General features: G+C 39.9%; 1 long non-coding RNA gene across 2 annotated transcripts; it reads left to right on the plus strand.

Annotated features, from left to right (window-relative positions):
• Positions 1–1812: 1812 nt before the first annotated feature.
• LOC122004849 lies at positions 1813–5035 on the plus strand. Of its 2 annotated transcripts, XR_006118286.1 has the most exons (5): positions 1813–2192; positions 2415–2479; positions 3410–3512; positions 4201–4353; positions 4610–5035. It is a non-coding gene; the product is annotated as an uncharacterized LOC122004849 (long non-coding RNA). The 2 variants fall into 2 exon arrangements; XR_006118285.1 differs by lacking the exon at positions 2415–2479.
• The last annotated feature ends 12260 nt before the right edge of the window (positions 5036–17295 follow it).

Genomic DNA, 17295 nt, shown 5'->3' on the forward strand with positions numbered 1-17295 from the left:
GGTTCTTACCTATATCAATCGATTGGTTGAATCGATAGTGAGATGATATAGGGAACACTACTCTTAATCATTCCTAGTCGAGTATTAACATTCAGGGACAATGTTAATGCAATAAGACTAGCATGTAGGTCAACTCGATGACTTGATCTCATAAGTTATGGATATAGAGATATCAAGTTGACACATGGGTATGCATTAGAGAATGTATACTGAATGACCCGCCATGAGAAAGTATCATGGATCGTTATATGAGTGTCATATACTTTCTCATGTGGCTATTAGTATGACTACTAGTCCTTAGACCTGAAGTCACCATGGATCCCTACATAAGGAGTTATGTACTTTGATTTCGTCAAACGTCACCCGTAACTGGGTGGACTATAAAGACGATTACTGGGTATGTAATGAATTATGCAGAAGGATGTGAGTGATGTAGATGGGATCTATCCCTCTTATATGACGGGAGCGACATCGATATTCTTGATAGAGTGAGACCACGAAGTGCATGGTCATGCCCAAATGAGTCAATATGAGATATTGAGCTCATTTGATTTAGTGAGTGTACTTGGAGTTCAAGATTTAGATTGATCAAAGGATAACACGGTCTATGCCTCACATTGATCAATCTAGATGTCTAGGATAGAAGGACACTTATCATATATTGTGAGGAGTCACAAGGTGATGTTGGATCTCAACATTCTTGTAACTTGGGTAGTAATGATGTATTGCTAGATACCGCTCATTACTTATGCTTCTAAATGAGTTTAGGGGCATTGCCAACGTTACAAGAACCTATTGGGTCACACACAAAGAACAAGTGGATGGAGATTAGGTTCATATGATGAACCAAGAGGATTAGATTCATGTGATGAATCAAATTGGATTAAGAGTAATCCTAATTGAGCTAATTGAGTTGGACTCAAGTTGATTCATGTGTTCAATGAGTCTAATTTAGATTATGACTCATTGAATCAATTTAATTAAATGAATTAGATTCATTATATTAAATTGGCTTGAATTAAATGATTGGATTAGATCAACCATGAAAGAGATCAAGTCAAGTTTGACTTGACTTGAGAGGAAGAGGAAGAGGAAGAGGAAGAGTCAAGTTTGACTTGACTATTTGCCACATCATTAGTGATTTGGCATTAGGAGGACTAATGATGATGTGTCACATCATCAAAGTGTGCCACCTCATGGGGGTTACAAATCTATTCTCTTTAATGGTCACATTTAATGAGAATGGGGGTTACCTTTTTGGTTTTGAATGAGAATGAATTTTTCATTCACTCACATTCACATCATCTTCTTCCTTAAGCTCTTTTTTTTGCTCCTTCTCTTCTCTTGGTCGTGGGTTTCAAGCAAGGGAGAAGAAAGGAGAGTGAGTCTAATCCAAGAAGAAAGGTTAGTGAAAGTCACATAGAGATTTTTTTTAGGAGTGTATTCTCTTTTCTTTCCTTTCTTCTTCTTCCAATCTCATTCGAGAGCATCAAGAAGTGCTAGCACACTTGTGGTGTTCTCTTCTCCATCCTTGTGTGTTAGAGAACACATCTTGTTCGTGTGGATACTTCTAGAGGATTGTCTACGTTGACAATCTTGAGATCCGGCACTTCCTTGGACAAGCGGGATTCGAAAAGGACATGCATCAAGGGTAATTTTCTAAACATATAGATCTAAGAGTAGATCTAGTTAGTAAACTCGTACATGTAAAATTTTGTTCTATACTCTTCGCACGGATCCGTTGGCTAGGGAGTTTTGGGGTTTCAGTGACGCGAAAAAGAGATTTTCGCGGCCCGAAAAAACCCAACTCCTCCTCTCAAGCGGCAGATCCCATGCTGAGGCGATCGACCACGACAAATTGATCCCACCGCACCTACCTCTTCCCCTCCCTCTCCTCCCTCCCCTCCTACCTCCGACCGATTCTTTTCCACAGGGATTCAGCAGCTGGCGGGATTTTAGGGATTCTTTTCCGCAAGGATTCCTCTCCCAGTGTTCTCCCTCCGTCTGCGAGGAGTATAAAGTGGAGCAGTTCGAGCTCTGCGTCCTCCTCTCTGAGGTCTCTCTTGCCGCACGTCTCCCTTGTTTGCATCTCGCATAAGCTTCTCAAGTACGGGATTCGGAGATTCTTGTTCGTGGATCAGCACCACGGCCATGTCCAGAGATTTCAAAAGGAGTATGTCCGCAAAATCCAGGTTGGGTTTTTGCGATTTTTCTTTTGCTTCTCAGATCGATCATCTCCCTTTTCCTTTATCTTGCTGCTATAGCACAGTAATTGCTAAAAAATTGTTTCAGATCGTTCACGGTTGACAATAATCAATCAGATAAGAATGGCAAAAAAATAGATTATCTCGTTTTATGATTCTGCTTTAAACTAAATTGATCAACTGATATAAAAATGTTTCTTATTGTTCAAGGCTGATAATAACCAAAAGAATCAGCATAGACAAAGAAATTGAACCTTGGGGCTTTTTAATGAATGGTGAGATTTATGGAAATAATTTTCTCGTTTTATTGTTCTTGTTTAAATACATTGGATCAATTGTTGGCTAAGGAAAATTATGTGTGACTTTTTTGTTTGTTTTCACAGACCTTAGTCACTTGGAAGCATTTGGTGAAAATAAATGCTGCAAATTTGATTATCTAACACTAGTTACTATTTCCTTTATTGCATTTTGGCCTTCTTGTAGAGTTTTAATTTACGTGGATATGACTCCATCACTCAGTAAATCATAGTCTATTTGGGTTAACAACTGAGAGTAGCAGATATTACTGCACTATAAGCTGTAAGAAGAAAATCAACTATCTGATTGAAATAAATGAGTTCATTTGATGTGTTTGTGCTGCTTCTAGATGTCACACGTCTTCTCCATTTGTCCCTTATAAGGTTCAATTAATATTTATTTGATTGAATGAACATTTATTTGTTGGATTCTCTAAGGCACCGCATTCATGATGAGGATTGGAAATATATAATGAAAATATGAGTTCATATTTCTTTTTTATTAAGCATTTATGTTAATACAAAACTCATATATAAAAAAATCATTAACGTATGAAGGACCTTAAAATTGTTTAATTCAAACAAAGGAAGGAAAGATAGAAAAAAGGCTATGTGGGTAATAGTAAAGGTATGTGTAATTATATATAACATATATTTTTATGTGTATGTTTATCATTAATAATTTGTCTCTAATTACCGTAGGCTCCTCGACAACAAGATATCAAACAATGTGGTTACTATGTGATGTGATTTATGAGACAAATTATTGAAGAAGTTTAAATTATCAAAAAAGATTGACTACGATCTATAGTAATGTTTACTTGCTTATGTCTCAAATTATTTGAAATAAACTATTTAAAATTTGCAAAGTCAATGTTGATTTTTTTTTTTTCTCATTAATGATAACAGTTCACACAAGCAGAGTATTCTTGAGAAGAAATTGATGAGGTGCGATAGGAGTTGGCAGAATGTATACAAGATCATATTTATGAGTAGGTGCATTCAAGTTTATGTAAGTTCATTACCTTGTTTTAGCTAAAGTTTATGTAAGTTCATTATCTTTAGCAAGAAGCAACTTTTTTGCTTCTTTGGAATCCATTTTCAGCTATGAGATGCAATCTACCCTTGTTTATTATTCTCAGTTTAATCTGTAATAAAGAGTCTTCTTGGTCAATCAATACATTTTTTATAATTCATTAACTGAATTATATAAACTGACCATAGAGGTTACATACCTCAGATTCATCTTCCAGTTCAAAATTACTAAAGGTATTAATTTAGTATATATCTTTATTTCTAGTATTAGTATAATGTTCAACTACTTTTTAAAAGAGATGTGCTCCCATGAGATGTAATTGCTAGTAAATAAAATATTAAATTATACTAGAACATTAGATATTGCTTCAAGAAACTGAATGGTTTAGTTAATGCGAGTGACCAAATCCTGCTAACTGTGTGGATGCTTGTTTGGCGTTGCATGCTGAAGGTTCTTATTATTTGTTTGAATAGTTATTTATGATTCTTTAATACACCGTGATTTAGACCTTTGTTTGGCGTTGCATGGTGAGGCTGCCAAGCCTAATACATTGTGATTTAGACCTTTGTTTCTTATTATTTTGCTGTCATTTAACTGTCTGCTTCCGATTTTGTTTGGATATTCTTTTTAACGTTGCATGACATCATTTTGTTTGTTTCTGCAGGTTTGATGCTATTATACACTTCGCTGGACTAAAAGCTATTGGTGAAAGTTCATATGGCTTGGTGACTTGAACTACCGTATTGCTCTTTCATATCAGTCTACAAAAGCACTAGTTGAGATGCACAACTGGAGAGCATTGTTGGAAAAGGATCAGGTAGTTTGCTCATCTTTTTCCAAGTGTTACTTTAACTGTTAGTGTTTTTCGGTTTTGCTTTTGACAGATTTGATCTTTCAAAAGTATGGAAATATCTTGGGCAATTAAGAATGTAATGCTTTTCTAGATGCTCCCCTAAGAAGGCAAAAAATGAAAATTATTGTGGCATAGGGAAAAGCCGAGATTCTTCGATTCTTCTCTCTCAGAGTGCTACTACTATGCCCAACTCTAATTATTCTGTTTACTTCATGAACAGCTTCGGAGGGAGCAAAGGTGTGGACATGTTTTTGAAGGATGGAAGGAAGGAGGGATATCCTTTCCTCCCACCTACAAATATTCAAACAACTCTGACAGATACGTTGGCCGCTTTACAGCCATGCCGCTTGAAGTCTCTCAAAGACATTACTGGAATTGATATCTTCCAAAAGCATTTTCTCACAACACTTTCTAAGGTCTTGCAAATAATACTTGTCTGTAGCAGCCAGCAACGGGAAGCAATGCTTCTCCAAATCTTGTTGTTTGATAGTCCCATACATGTATGCAAGAAGAGCCGAGCATACATCCGTCGTTCATACTAGCATGCTGTGTTGTTTAATTTGTCGTTCTTAGTTTACCATAATTCAGTACCCTGGCACTCTGTGCAAAAGATAGAAGAAATTTTATTTTGGAGGGTTGCTTTGCCTTTGCATCCCCTTGAAGGTCCCTAATTGTCCCTCCAAAAAAAAATGAAGCAGAAGCAAAACCAATCAAAGATTTGTACCTCTGACCTGAGAAGAGAAGTCAAAACCAAGAATAAAAGTAAATATTAAAAAATATTAATAGATCTACACCATCACCTTAATTTAACAAACTTTAAACCCCTCAAAAGAAAGTCTAGTCATCAAAACAACTAGCGCGAAGAAATTCCAACAAGGAACTCAAAAATCCCAACAGATCTAGCCCAGAGCCGACTGATTTCCTCCAAGAAAACACTAAGAAAAAAGCTAAGCATACAAGGATCAACGAGGGATCACCTCCGCGTTTGACGAGAGCCGCCATGAGTGCAGACGATGAAGGAGCAGCCCCGAGGAGCCAAATCCGAGCACCAGCAGCGAAAACAACAACGGAATCAAGACAATTTCCGGGGAAAAGGCCACCGACGAATCAACGGAGAAACCAGAAAGCATGAGGAGAAGAAACCCTAAGAGATGGAGCAACCCGCGAGAGGGCAAAGACGGAAGGGAGAGGAGAAGAGAAGGGGAAAGAGGATATGGATGTGGTCGTTTGGGAAAGCGGAGCATTCCGCAGACCTCACAAGGGAGGGAGTCGTGTGTTGATCCTGATTGGGAGAGGAAGGGGCGTCGATCTAGGAAGGGGAAGGATGGCGCGATCTAGGAAGAGGAAGGTGTAGGTTTGGAGGGAAGAGTGAAGTGTTGTAAATTTTGGCTAAGTATTGGTGAAAAAATTAAATTATTTTATTTATCATAGACACCGGGTTTTAAAAACCGCTGTTAAAATCGGTGTCTATTAACAAAAAAAAGGCGCTCATAGACATCGGCTAAAAAATCGATATCTATGAGCGAAAATCTACGCTCATAAACATCGATTTTTAGAAAAACTGGTGTAAAATACTCAAAGACATCGGTTTTTACTTAAACCCGTTGTTGTTCCACCGATGTCTATGAGAGTTTTTCTTGTAGTGTGAGGCTAGGGCAAAGACTTTATTGGCTGCTCTTGTGATCCTTTCTCTTCCTCTCTCGCACCAACACCCCGACACCTACTGTGCACGCCCTCCACCACGATCGCGGCCTCATCGAGTTGCCCGAAGAAGGGCCGTTGGAGCTTGAAGGGTCTCGATCATCTCTGGTCGAGCAGGCGTCTCGATCGCTGTTTCTTGCGGGCGATCGACGGTGATTCAGCGGAGCTAGGGCACGGCGGGGAGAAGTTGATCCGTATCTTTCCCAGTCGATCGAGCTCCTTCCACTTCTCCTCTTCGATCTGCTCGCTTGGGGGCGAACTGGTATCACCAGCTGAAGTGGATCCCACGACACCAACTAAAGGCGATCGATTAAGGTAAGCTATGTCGGAAATTTGTGGATTCAAGGATTCTAGTATAATTGGGTTTGTTTGTGATATTCTCTCTTTGATCTGGATTAGGAGGAGTTGGATCAGCGTGCTATAGAAGTTCCTCTGTTGTCGATCACTACCTTTCTCCATTTCTTGTGGTTGATTGGGTCTCGGTGGGAGGATTAGGGATCAATTTAGGTGAGTAAGGTCTATATTTGTTAGAGTTTTAGCAAAATAGATACGCTGCATCTAGGTTCTGAGTTAATCTTGGAAAGAATTGGTGTAAGGGGGCTCTTGGTGGCTGTTGGCAGGGGTTCTTGTGGGGCTGTGAGTTTGGATTGGCTGCCATGTATTAAGGTAAGTGATGTTCTAGTAGGGTATTTCTATTGGTTTCATTAGTATGTTGCTAAATTAGGTTTCTAAAGGATGGAAGGGTTTGTGTTTACTTAGATTTATGAGTGGTGTGATGTGGATTGGATGAATTATTGTGGATTAAGGATTAAGGTTTTATTTCTAGAGGTGATTTTATTTCTACATTGGTTTGGATTAGTAGTGATGAATTGTAGAAATTTAAATTAAGTTGTATTGGATTGATTAGTGGATTTAGAAGGATTTATGATGAGTTTGGTGATTGATGATGAATTATGTGAATTGAATTAATTCATGAGGATATTTGATTAGTGTGATGATTGTGGATTGTGGTTGGATTTAGAAAGAGTGGAGTTTAAGGATGGACCTATCATCTACTTTGGTTTGGATCATTGGGTGGAAACTAAATAGGGTTACCTAATCGATGCAAGATTAGGTTTTGGGTTTAGTTTGTTGTTGATTATGTGATTAGCTAAACAATAATATATATATATATATATAGACGCAGGATTTTGATATGGGACGATCATCACGATGTGGGATTTTTTTTATCACAATCGACAGATTTAAGGCGGGTATTTCTTCCTTGGCCTCTATGTAGATTTTCTTGTACTTAGTGCATGGTTATTATTCGATGGATTAGGCTGTTTTACCTTATATCATGTTTGTTTGTTGCTTTCCTGCATGAGACTTATGTTTAACCCTTATGATGATCTATTTAATTTATATACAGTCTCAACTCTTGATATCTACTCTGTTGTAATTACACGTGTAGAGTTTGTCTTGTAGGGATTGTCAGGTTGTTAGTGTTACACATCTGATTGTGCATATATTACGGATTGTACGTAGGTGGGTATGTGTTATAGGAGTCATCATGTTGACCGTACATTTACATGTTGTATGTACACACGTATTTGCTATGTACTTTTGGAGGAGTTGTGTTGATTGTATGTTTGTGGTTTATACACATGTCTGATGTGTTTATTACTGGAGGATACATGTTGATTGTACTTATGTTCTGTGTATATGTGTCCAGTGGGATTATTGGAGATTTTTGAGTGATTATACGTGTGTAGTTGTGTACATGTGTTTGGTGGGATGTGTGGAGGCATCATGACGATTATACCCATGTTAGAGGTACTTATGTGGATTTAGAGAATTGCATGGATGATGACGGTGTTTGTATCATGATTATATATATATATATATATATATATATATATATAATGTTCATGTTCATCCCGATGATGCTAGTATATCATGTTCATCATTCATTGCATCTGACTACTATTGTCTCCCTTGTGGTGAGAGAGTTGTCAGTTGGTTTGGTTTAGCGTCGCACACTCGGCCACTCATGGGTAGTGGTAGCTGGAGCAGTTGCCGCTCATCCTGTCGTGCCACCCGGTCACGAGGTTTTATGAGATCCGGCGTTGTGAGCAATCAGGGACCCTGATGCTATGTAGCTAGATAGCTACTAGCGGACTATCCGCCTCGACCATTCTATTGTGGGTTGGAGGGTAGTACAGTCGTCACAGACCCAAGCCTCTCGGCCATACAAAGATCGTGGTGTCTAGAGAGTTGGCGGGGTGACCATGGAGCATGCATGCACTTTTGCATATGATGCGCGGTGCATATGTGGAGTTATATCTGCATACATGCCTAGGAGATACTAGTTGCATGTGATTATGATATGTTACATTTGATTGAGCTATGATTGTTGCATTTGGGTGTCATGCTGCATACATATCATTTATTTTACATGTATATGCAGTCGTATTTATATTACACAGGTGTCACGGGTATGTCTGTTGCAGATCCAGTGAGTTTACTGATCATTATACTGTGTGTCGATTCTAGATTGGGTATGTACCTGTCATTGTGTTAGTTGTGGTTTGTACAGTTTGTATGTCAGGTTATTATGTCAGATATGTTTAGGTGCATTGATTATGTTAGTATGGTCATGTTCTTTATTCCCTACTGAGACTGTATACTTTTGATCTCTATGTTTATTTATGTACCATGCATTATCCTGTCTATTACCCATTGAGTTACTTATACTCACCACCACATGTATATCTTTATGTTTTCAAGTTGATGGTAGAGTGTCGCTCGGAGTATTCTGTCTGTCGGGTCCTACGTCACATCCGAAGACAGTTTCACCTAGTGTTTATTTTCTTTTGTATATCCTTTTATTATTTTTGGCATTGTATTTGTATTTAGTCATGTGACTATCTTATGATTTTAGCGGTGTATTTGTATTTAAGTCGTGCCGGCATGCATTGTATTTATTTGGTTTGTGTGGGCTTTCCTTCTTTTTTTCGCTGTGTTTTTAGTACAGTCGTGTGGGCTGCTTTGTATATAACTGTGTGGTTGTGATTGTTTCATTCTAGCCGAGTGGGTTGTGATTATAACTGCGTGGTTGTGTACATATTCTAGCCGTATGTGACTGATGTATATTTTGTATGTATTTATGTTTCAGATTGTCACCGGTATAGGGGAGATGTTATCGAAATTTTTCGGTAGGGATTCCTTTGGGGGCGTGACACAAGGGACCGCAAACAAGGAGCAAAAGAGTAAAGCCAAAGAAAACAGACTTCAAGGCGATGTAAAGGATGACACGAAGAGAAGCTGCGGGCTTCAAATGCATCTGAGGGATGAAGGCCAAGGAAGAGGGCTTCAAGGGCGACTCTAGAGAGGATGAGTATGAGTGAATGTAAGGTATCAGTCAACTGGTACTAAGACCAGACGGCTGGTCCAAACTCACGAGAGCACGGAATGCCTCTGTGCCCGATTGTTGCGAAGATCAGTCAACTAGTAATGACACTAGTCGACTGATGGAGAGCCGTTAGCAAATTCTGGATTCTACAGAGTGCCATTGGTAGTGTCCAACGGCTACACCAGTTGATTGGTGCATGGACCAGTCGACTGGTACTGAGATAAGTTGACCTTGTGTTCAACTCTCTCCTCATATTTATAGGGAGCTTGGGGCATTGAAGGAATGGACTGATCTTATCTAAAAAACTCCTCAATCATCCCTCAAGCTTCCAAGTCTTTCTCTTCCTCCTAAACCTAAGTTTCATCTTGTAAAGAGAAAGAGAGATTTGTGAGAGGCTTGCTCCACCGAGAAAGAGAAAGCTCTAGCTGAAGATTGTCGAGGACTAATCCATCAAAGGATTGAGGGTTTGTCCACCTCGAGGACAAGCCGTGGAGTAAGAGCAAACAATCTCCGAACTACATTACATCGATCTTATTAGAGTTTGCCTTTTCTTTTACTTTATTTTTATTGTTATTATTCAACTACACACTAATATTGTAGGAAGGAAACGATTTGGGGTGATCAAGCTATTCAACCCCTCTTCTAGCCGGCCAATGATCCTCAACAAGTGGTATCAGAGTAAGGTCGTCCTTCTATGGACTAATCACCAAAAAGAGCATTGTCATCAAAATAGTCGGTTCAGACATCCATCCACCCAAATTTAAAGTGGAATTCTCTTAGTAGAAAAAGAGGATGGAGGTATTTTTTTAAAACTGATTTTGGTATTATGCTAATTATAGAAAATAATTTTGAAATGCCTAGAGATCAAAATAATGAGATACTTAAGAAAATAAGATGGAGCAAGAAGCAAAGGGAAGAACATTTGGTAAATTCAAGAGAAATGCATCACCTCCTAAGTTCAAGGATTTATAGGAGAAACTAGTAGAGCTTCATGAAGGTACATCGGAAGCAAAATTAGTAAGAAGAGACCTTCTCTGAACTCAACTCAACAACATTAAACTTGAAACAAGAGAAAAGGTATCTTCACTTCATGCTAAAATTAAAGAAACCTTGAATGGACTAACAAGTATAGATGTGAAACTCTCTAACCATGACATTATGATGAAAGTCATCAATGCTTTTCCAAAAACTACAACTTGGAGCTCAATTGTAGACTCATTCTACATTTCCAAGGATCTAGAAAAGTGCTCTCTAGATGAATTCTTCTCAACAATTGAGCTTTATGAAACTAGAGTTGGAGGGTTAGATGGAGAAGTTTGTTAGTATTAGCCCTAATATCAATTATGAGATGATTGATAAGATAATTTTGTATCATATTTTATTAAATAATAAAAAGTAAAGTTGGTTATTATATTTATTTCAATTCAGTGTCAAATGAATAAGTATAATGATGTCCTAGGGTAGTAGGTTCTAGTCTATAACATATCAATTGGTTGAATTGATAGTAGAAGCCTGTAGATACACATAGACACTATTCTTAATTATTCCTAATCAAGCATTAATATGCAAGGACAATATTAATATATTGAGAATAGTATGTAAGTCAATTGATGACTTAATCCCACAAGTCATGGATATAAGATATCACGTTGACACATGGGTATATATTAGAAAATATGTATTGAATAACCCGCCATGAGAATATTTCATGGATTGTTATATGAGTGTCATAAACATTCTCATATGACTATTGATATGAATAGTCCTTAGACCTAAAGTCACTGTGGTTCTCTACATAAGGAGTTGTGTACTTTGGTATCGTCAAGCATCACATGTAATAGGGTGAACTATAAAGTTGATCACTGGGTATACAATGAGTTATGCATATGGATGTGAGTGATGTAGATGAAATCTATCCTTTCCATATGACAAAAGCGATATTTGTGGGCTCCTTGATTAGTAGGACACAAGAATACATAATCATGCTCAAATGAGTCAAAATGAGATATTGAGCTTATTTGTGTGAGTGTTTATACTTAGATATCAAGAAACACAAAGATTGATAAGAGAATGACACGGTCTATACATTATTGATCAATCTAGATATCAAGGCTAGAAGGATTAAGTTATACTAGATAATAGCCATGGATAGGTTAGGTTGGATATCGACTTTCTCGTCACTTGGGTAGCAATAATGCATTGCTAGATGTCACTCATTGCTTATGTATCTAAAATGTTATGATATGCATGTTTCTTCTTCTAGTTTAAATGCATCATGTTTAGAAGAAGAAAATAAGGATTTAAGAGAAAAGGTAGAATACCTTACCAAAGCCCTTAAAAAATTTGAAATTAACTCCAAAACCCTAAACATGATTATTGAGAGTCAAAGGGCGAGCTTTAACAAAAAGGGGTTAGGATACAATAAATCCAAAAATGAGAAAGCTTATCATTGTTTACTTGTTAGGGGCAATCAAAAACAAAGATTATAGATAGGAAATGGATCCCCAAAGAATATTTGGTTAATCCAATTAGAAAGAATTCCTATTGGATGCCAAAATCAATCCTCAAGGGTTAGAGTATTTTTAGGTTAGTCAACCATTAAAATCATATTTATTTATTTTTAGTTGACTTAAGATGTTAAGGGAGAACACTTAGCCTTGATAGAAATTTATGATAAAAAGGGCTAAGTAGAGGTTACCTTCATTTCATCTCACAATGACTTGCATTATATTTCTAAATATAAATGTGAGATGATAGGATAATACATTTAATTCACTTGTGCTCATGACATTTTGATGAATTATAAAATGTATCAATTTTTAATGATCATAGATCAACTATAGGGAAACAAATGTTCAATTAATGGACATCTTGCCTATAAATCATAGTTGAACATTTTAAATATTTTGAAAATAATTCTATGTTTTATTTATAGTGGTATAGTTATTTTGAAACATATGAATTCCAAATAAATTTTAAAATTTATACAAACTTGAGTGATTTTTAAAGTTTTTCAGTTTTAGTCAAAACTTCAAAAATATATTTATTTTTCATGAAAATATATTTTTTTTCTTATTATAGGACATTAAAAGGAATATGTTTTCAAAATTTAATAATTATTTGAATTTTATGAAATTTTTTATGTATTTTTGAAGTTGGTTTTAGAAAGCTGAAATTCGGATTGGCTTTATGCCAATCGACTGCATTAGATGGCAGTTAACTGGTGATTGTGTTTTTCAACATTTTGTGTGTATTTTTCAGGATTTGAACTTGGTTCAAATTAAGTCAAAATTGATATCATACTGTGCATGGTTATTTAGGTACAATCTTTTTGATAGTGTCAAAGGGAGAGAAATGGGAAAGTTTAAGTTAGAAACTTATTTCTCCATATTTGTGCAAAACATGAAAATTAAGTAATAGAACATATGTTAAGGGGGAGCTTAGATTTATGCTTCATGTTTACATTTTGCTTATAAATTTTTAAGTTATTATTTATGCCAAATTTAAACATATTGTCACACATCAAAAAAGGAGAGATTATGAGTGTAATCGACCTAGGTTTGATCGGGTATGATCATGGTTTTCATTTGTGTGTCAAAGAATATAAGTTAGGCTTTCATATCATTTTGATATGTGCTTAAGTCATGTAGGACTTGGTGAAACACATGAGGAACCTGGTGCAGCCAAGTTTGGGAAAATCTCATCATATAGCTCGGGTCCTTGAAGATAGGTGAAGGATGGTACATCCAAGGGACCACGGACAAGGAGCAATGAAGTAAAGTCAAAAGAAGCGGACTTCAAGGCAACGTGAAAGATGGAACGAAGTGGAGCCACGGGTTTCAAGTGCATCTGAGGGACGAAGGCAAAGGAAGAGGGCTTCAAGGGCGACTCTAGAGAGGATGAGTGTGAGTGAATGTAAGATATCAGTCGACTGATATTGAGACTAGTCAACTGGTCCAAACTCACGAGAGCATAGAATGCCTTTGTGCCTGATGGTTGTGAAGATTAGCTAACTGGTAATGACACCAGTCGACTGATGGAAAGCCATTGGCAAAATCCAAGATTCTGCGGAGTGTTGTTGGCTGTGTCCAACGGCTACACTAGTTGACTGATGAATGGACCAGTCGAATAGTGCCGAGATAAGTTGGCCTTATATTCAACTCTCTCCTCTTATTTATAGGGAACTTGGGGCATTGAAGGAGTAGACTGATCTTATCTGAAAAACTCCTAAGTCATCCCTCAAGCTTCCAAGTCTTTCTCTTCCTCCTAAACCTAAGTTCCATCTTGTAAAGAGGAAGAGAGCTTTGTGAGAGGTTTGCTCCACCCAGAAGGAGAAAGCTCTAGTCGAAGATTGTCGAGGATTAATTCACCAAAGGATTGAGGATTTGTCTAACTCAAGGATAAGCTGTGGAGTAGGAGCAAGCAATCTCCGAACCACGTTACATCAATCTTGTTAGAGTTTGCCTTTTCTTTTACTTTAGTTTTATTATTTTTATTCTGCTACGCACTAATATTGTAGGAAGGAAAATAATTTGGGGTGACCAAGCTATTCAACCCCCTTTCTAGCCAGTCAACGATCCTCAATAACTTGTACTTAAATTTTAATTTCTTTTGTAACAACTTGATTGATTAGTGATTGCCCAACGAAAATACTCTTAAGTGCGAGTGTCACGCCCTGAAGGTATCTTTGTCTAACAAAACAAACGGTACCCCTAGTGACAGCATATGATACAATATGATATAAGTGTTGGAATGTATACTAAAAGCCTATGATCCTGTCCGAATCAAGAGTCAGCGGACGCTAGGCACGTGGCGCTCTCTGCTGGATCCTCGAGTGCTCCGGCGAACCTGCAACAAAACCGAGCCGGGAGGGGTGTCCCGGCGACGGTCCTCCGACGCTCAAGTCAGGCGAGGAATGACAAAAAGGTGGCCTCAAGATGAAGACGTGCATACCTCCGGTGAAGAAATGGAGGCCTTATATAGACCCCTCGAAGAAGCCTGGGCGCGCCAATCAAAGCAACCACCTGCATTTGACCATGCCCAGGCATGGGTCTGTCAGAAGGGCCATGCCCAGATATGGATCCGTCAAAAAAGGCGTCCATGAGGCCATACTGCTACTGTATCAACCTTTCCATGATGTGACGGCAAGATCCTCCATCGTGCGATCTTGTGTACGGCCTAATCATCAGACATGCTTCTACCGATATCCCATATCCCGAGCCGAGCGCATATGCCGCTCGGCCACCTTTTTGTCCCCTCGCCCTTATTTTGTCCGGGCGGGTTGCCCGCTCGGCTCTTTGGCCCCTGCCGTTCGGGCTCCCGGTCGGCCCTTCGATCCTCCTGCCTTGGCGTCGGAAACCCAAACCCATGGATGGGTTAGCTCTAACTCCGCTCGGACCTACCCGGCTGATCGGCTCGGCCATTAACCGCTTAGTCAGCCCTTCATCGGTTCTCAAGCTGAGACCCTTCAGGAAGTGGGTCCCCCATTCTTACTGCCGGATCAATTGTCTTCCCTTCAAGTCTAGTCGAAGGAGGCAGTGAGTCCGACTGACTGGACTATATGTGTCCGAGCGGGCGGTCGTCGCTTCCATAATCTTCCTTTTAGCCGTTCGGCCCTTATGCCGGATTCAGCCGCTCGGCTCTTCGTTTCGGATGCCTTGTTGTTCAACGTGGATGTTTGCTTGCCTAAATCTTCTCGAAAATCGCACAAATCCTTCCCATTAAGTCGCAGCATGCGCGGTATGACGCGCATTAATTGCGCCTAGTGGCAAGGCGCCACGTGGCTCTTCTCACGTGGCGGCGATGCTTAGTACGATGGGACGCGATTGCTTTGAAATAGACGGTCGGATGATGGCCTCGTCTTTCGTGACCTGCATCCGACGGCGGAGGCCGACCAACCTCGGCAGTATAAAGCCTTCGTCTTCTCCCTTCGCCGCATGCTTGCTCGTGCTTCCTCCGTCTACCTCCTCTGCCGCTGTAGCCTTCGACGATCCAGTCCCAGTTTCCGGCTGCTACCTTTTCCCCGGTGATCTTTTCCGCCCGTTTCCTTCTCAGTGAGTCTTCTTCCTTCACTTACTAGGTTTTCCCTGCCCATTTCGCCTCTTTCGCTCCCCTTCTTTCGATTTCTTGCTATCCTCTTGCCCCTCCGAGATGGCAAGTTCCTCTGAACCCGCCACCAACGTTCACGGTCCCTGGTATATGACCATGGAGAGCCGGTTTGATGAGGAGGGTGCTCGGCGCCTTGTTCGGACGTATGGGATTCCCAACAACTATGAAATAATTATAGCCGACCCGACTGACCGACCACATGATCCGCCGATCGGCACAATCTGTTTCTTTTTAGACCAATTCCAGGGTGGCCTTAGATTTCCTACCCATCCCTTTATTTTAGAGGTTTGTAACTACTTTCGCATCCCGCTCGGCCAACTTGTGCCGAATTCCTTTAGGCTACTGAGCGGGATGGTCGTCCTCTTCAAGCTGCACAGTATCCCTCTTGACCCTAAAATATTCCACTTCTTCTTCTACCCCAAACAATCCGAGTTGGGGACTTTTATTTTCCAAAGTAGAATAGGATTTAAGTTTTTTGACAATATGCCGACCTCCAACAAGCATTGGAAAGAATTTTTCTTCTACATCCGACTTCCTGAGCGGCCAGCCTTTCGAACCAAATGGCAAACCGCCGTGCCGACTCAGCCGGAGCTCGGCAAATTCAGAAGCAACCCGGCATATCTCCATGCAGCGAACTGGTTGTCCGGTCAACGATACAAGATAGACCAGTTGCTTCTCAAGGGGGTGTTGTATATTTTTGGGTTATCTCCAGACGGCGCCAATTTGATCCTGTCCGAATCAAGAGTCAGCGGACGCTAGGCACGTGGCGCTCTCTGCTGGATCCTCGAGTGCTCCGGCGAACCTGCAACAAAACCGAGCCGGGAGGGGTGTCCCGGCGACGGTCCTCCGACGCTCAAGTCAGGCGAGGAATGACAAAAAGGTGGCCTCAAGATGAAGACGTGCATACCTCCGGTGAAGAAATGGAGGCCTTATATAGACCCCTCGAAGAAGCCTGGGCGCGCCAATCAAAGCAACCACCTGCATTTGACCATGCCCAGGCATGGGCCTGTCAGAAGGGCCATGCCCAGATATGGATCCGTCAGAAAAGGCGTCCATGAGGCCATACTGCTACTGTATCAACCTTTCCATGATGTGACGGCAAGATCCTCCATCGTGCGATCTTGTGTACGGCCTAATCATCAGACATGCTTCTACCGATATCCCATATCCCGAGCCGAGCGCATATGCCCCTCGCCCTTATTTTGTCCGGGCGGGTTGCCCGCTCGGCTCTTTGGCCCCTGCCGTTCGGGCTCCCGGTCGGCCCTTCGATCCTCCTGCCTTGGCGTCGGAAACCCAAACCCATGGATGGGTTAGCTCTAACTCCGCTCGGACCTACCCGGCTGATCGGCTCGGCCATTAACCGCTTAGTCAGCCCTTCATCGGTTCTCAAGCTGAGACCCTTCAGGAAGTGGGTCCCCCATTCTTACTGCCGGATCAGCCTAGCTTTTGTATAAATATTTATTTAGAAATAAAGAATCATATTGGTCAAATGTCTATATTTATATGCTGTGTAGTTGTTCAATTAATTTATATTGTAGATAACATGGTATGTGGTGGCACACACAGAAGATCATGTTATCAGTTTTTTATAAATTATAAACAGTTGCTCACGACTAAGATGGATAGGAACAAACCATTGGAATAATCGTAGTGTAATTTGGTATTAGTTTATCTTGATTATAAAATTACACTAGTACACTTAG

This window comes from Zingiber officinale, chromosome 1A, assembly GCF_018446385.1.
Source record: "Zingiber officinale cultivar Zhangliang chromosome 1A, Zo_v1.1, whole genome shotgun sequence".
Classification (NCBI taxonomy): domain Eukaryota; kingdom Viridiplantae; phylum Streptophyta; class Magnoliopsida; order Zingiberales; family Zingiberaceae; genus Zingiber; species Zingiber officinale.